The following is a 4176-nucleotide window of genomic DNA, read 5'->3' on the forward strand; positions in this document are numbered from 1 at the left end:
AGCAAGCTGACAGTTCTGAGACTTGATTGTGATCAACCATGTGGGACCAGCACCTCAAACACCACAGCACTTGCTGGTCTCTGTAACATGTTTTAGTCCATTTGTGTATAATAATTATGTAAATGTCTTCTCATGACTATTATGAATAAATTTGCAATCAATGTGGAAGCATGAATATATTTTTGATATAGTAATTTCATAGTTTTTACACATAATTATGAAATTCTTAAGTCACATGGTAGTATTTTTAATTTTGTAAAAAACGTTAGAAAACTACTTTCCATTATGTTCAACCAATTTATATTTTTACCAACAATCTTCAATAGTTCACTTTCCTTCTTGTACTCTCTCTCTCTCTGGTCAAACTAGAAAATAATAACAACAAACAAATAGCTAAAATACATAAAAAATATTTTTTAAGAAAAAGAGACAGCCCACCCAGTCCAACCCCGAAGGCAGCGGTGGCCCGGGAAAAAAGCGGGAAGGGTGGCTGCAGGCTGGGAGGCAGACCCGGCCCTGTAGCTCCAGGATCTGGCCTGTGCAGGCGGGAAGGATCTGGAGCGGGAAGGAGTGCTGCAAGCCTGGTCAGCAGCAGCGCCCATGGACTGCGGAGATCCGGCCCAGAGCGCCCCAGGCTGCCCCGCTGGAGGCTCTCGGCACCCAGGTGCACCCGAGGGCATGTGCAGGGCTAGTGTGGCTGCGGGTACCAAGCCCAGGTCCTGGGAGCACCGGGGGCAGAGCCGCCTGCCACCTATATCCTGCCTCGGACCCGCGCCGCTTGCCTCCGCCCTCACGGTGGCGCCTAGGCCTGGTGTGACCCAACCCCGGCAGGACCAAGAGGACGCCAGCCGAGATCTGGGGCTGATTGTGGTTGGTAAAGGACTGTCAGAAGTATCTAGGAAGCAGTTTCATTGTGAAAAGCAAAGACACCTTACCAATGCATTTTACAAGAAACGTGCAGAAAACCATCCATAAATATACCTGTGAGTCCCTGTCATCGCTCTCACCCAGCAAAAGCCACACCCCCACAGCAGCCCACAGCTCTTGGCCTGGGTCTGCCACACCCAGCTCTGCGCTGGCTTGTCTACTGAGAGGAGCTCCGTTTATTCTTGCAGAGATGAGGAATTTGACAAAGCCAATGCACAAAAAATGCAGCAGTTATTTTGGGAAGTCGAGGAAATGTTACTTGAAGGGAAAGTGAGCCCTCAGACCCAGAATCTACAGGCTGAATGCAGTGAGTGGACAAGGGGGTCCTTCCATCTGAGAGTATGAGGAAGACAGCTGATCCTTCCAGCTGAGGAGGGGTTCCAGCACTTCCAGGGCAGTTCTGCCATCCACAGACCCTTACGTGACACCACGGCCACTGCAGAGGGCTGGGTGTCTCTGGCTCTCAGGTAGTCCCAGCACGCCCCCTGGCCCTGCCCTGCCAGGCCCCAATGACACAGGGATCATGGACCTCACACCACATTCATCCCTGGAAGAAGAGGTTTATGACATGGATGAAAAGACTGAAGAATATTTTGCTTTCGACAGAAAAGATGATGAGGCATATCCTGAACAGAAGCCAGCTTATCACCATGGAAAGTGGCTGAAAAATGGACTTCCTCCCATTTCCCCTCATGACTGCATCAAAGATGCGGTGGTGTCAGAAGTGTTTGATCACGTCTCAAAAAATGCGGTAGAAATATTGGAGGAACTGATTAGAAAAAAGTGGGAAACTACACTCACAGAAATTAAAAAACAGAAAGAAAAGTTGAAAGTAGTTGAAAATAAACCTACACATACACACCTTTCCAGTATTAACGCTTACGTCTTAAGTGTTCCCCCGTCCAGAAGTTCTGAAACTCGCAGCATATTTCTGGCTTCTCATCTTAATCCACCCCAGATTCCTTGCTTCTCCAGTAATTTTTACAGTGATTTGAACAGCGTGATGACAATTCAAGCAGAGACACTTCAGCAGAGACCTACCTATTTTGCAGACAGAACACAGAACGAGCAAGAAGACAAATCATCGGGCATAGGGGGCAATGCTCTTTTCTCTGCACTGCACCGAGTGGGATGAATCTTAGATACTCAAGGATTAGACTCCTGCAAAAAAAACCACCGGTGCATAGGAGATTGCCATCTCTCGATTCAGAGACACAGAGAATAAAACCCCCTAATGTGTATAGTGATGAAGTTCTTAGGAGAACAAAACTGCAAACTGGCATGGACCACACGTCTTCCCCTCAGCTCAAACCACCAGAAGCAGGTTTCCTCCAATAGGCTCAGAGATGGGGAGCCACACCCAGCAATTCCCAGATCCTGCCTTATTTCTTACAGAGGAAAATATCCACAAAACCGTGTGTTAAGTGCAATGCCTGATAGCATCGAGCGATCACCTCTTTGAGAAAGATTACCCTGGAATGGTTTTCAAGGCCCAGTACAACACAGACATTCAGGTTGGATACACCTTGGAAAGCTTCATTGACACCAATGGAATTTGCTGGTCACACTTGGACAGTCAAAGTACTTTGACAGGACAATGTTGACTTCAAGAGATTCCAAGTGGTATCTTGATATTACTTCACCAGAACTGCGATTCTTCTTGGGTATCCAAAGTCTCAAGATAGCATTTATCACTTGAACAGTGGAAGAACAAGTATTATGCCATTTATCTGTTTGTCTGACAATCTATTAGACTATGTGAGAAAAATGCAAACAAATGAGCAACTTAATTTAGAACACTTTGCAGTGTAAAGAGAATCAAAGTCAAACTCCCTGAATTTTTTTTTTTATTGGAAGCATTTCTGAAGCTCTTTAGACTTTGCTCAGAAGACCTTAATATGTGTTTGCAATACATTATTCTATCAGATACACACATAATACATAACTATTGTGTATTTGTACTCACACGTAAGTTAATATGAGTATATTATCTATAAATATACCATTTTGTAACTTTGTACCTTGACTTTTTTTAAAAATCTCATTCTGTAAATAATTTCATCAAAATCTTAAATAACTAATAGTTGTTATTTCCTCCTTGCTGACCTTGTAATTCACTGGCTAAGGAAGCAATATCCCAAGTAGCTAGTTGTGGTTCACAAACCTGTCTGGTAGCTTGAAAAGATGCTGGGTGATGGGGCCAGCAGTTGCATAATGGCTATGTCACTGGACTCCCATGTTGTCAACAGTGGTTCGAGTCCTGGACCCGGTGGCTTAAACTTACACCAGGCGTGTGTGCATGCGTGTCCAAGATCCTGAGAGGAGAATGGAGGAGAAGGGATTGTGGCTTGGCCATCCCCCTTGGGGGGGGGGGTGATTTCTCCCTTCCTCCTTTGTCTTTGTCTTTCTGAAGAACTCATGAACCCTATAGCAAAAACCTCTCCAAAAAAATAGTAAGATCATATTTAAGACTCTCTCAGTGTGGGACCAGCAGTTAGCATAATGGCTATGTTGCTGGACTCCCACATAGTCGACCGTGGTTCGAGTCCTGGACCCAGTGGCTTATACTCACACTGGGCGTGTATTGGTGCATGCCCAAGATCCTGAGAGGAGTATGGAGGAGAAGGGATTGGGGCGTGGCCATCCCCCTTGGGGGGGTGACTTCTTGCTTTCTGTCTCTCTGTCTCTGTCTGTCTGTCTGGTGAGTGCACGTGCTCTATAGCAAAAACCTCTCCAAAAAAAAAAAGAAAAAAATTTAAAAGGATTCTCTCAGTGTAAGATTCAGATCTCTCTCAGTGTAAGATTCAGATCATTGTAGTCAGCATGCTGACTTTCCTTATGCCTTGTTTTTAATTTTAAAATGCTTTAGTTATGAACCTCTTTGGGAATGTCAGTGGCTGATTCTTCCAAGCCAATTTTGCTCTACTTGTTTTAATTTTCAGATTCAGAGAACCTGTTTAAAACAACCTCACATGTATTCATTTTTGAAGCCAAATATAAATGTAATTAAAATCTATTGTATATGACTTCATCTTGACTGTTTGCAATTGAAGTGTACTGTGATTGGAGGGAAGGCTTTCACCATGATCTGATCTTTGCTCAGATGTCACTTCTGCAATAAAGCCTTCCCTGATCCTTCTCTCTAAAGAAAAAGAAAAGAAAAAGAGACATAATGTAAGATATTTCACAATTATTTTCATTTGTATTTTTCTAATGATTAGTGATGTCAAATTTTTATTTATATATCTA

At 43.8% G+C, this 4176-nt stretch overlaps 1 pseudogene; it reads left to right on the forward strand.

Moving 5' to 3' along the window:
• The first annotated feature begins 600 nt into the window (after positions 1 to 600).
• LOC102481423 (protein FAM149A-like) lies at positions 601 to 2517 on the forward strand (annotated as a pseudogene).
• The last annotated feature ends 1659 nt before the right edge of the window (positions 2518 to 4176 follow it).

The sequence above is a fragment of the Tupaia chinensis genome, unplaced genomic scaffold (assembly GCF_000334495.1).
Source record: "Tupaia chinensis unplaced genomic scaffold, TupChi_1.0 Scaffold145492_1, whole genome shotgun sequence".
Lineage (NCBI taxonomy): Eukaryota > Metazoa > Chordata > Mammalia > Scandentia > Tupaiidae > Tupaia > Tupaia belangeri.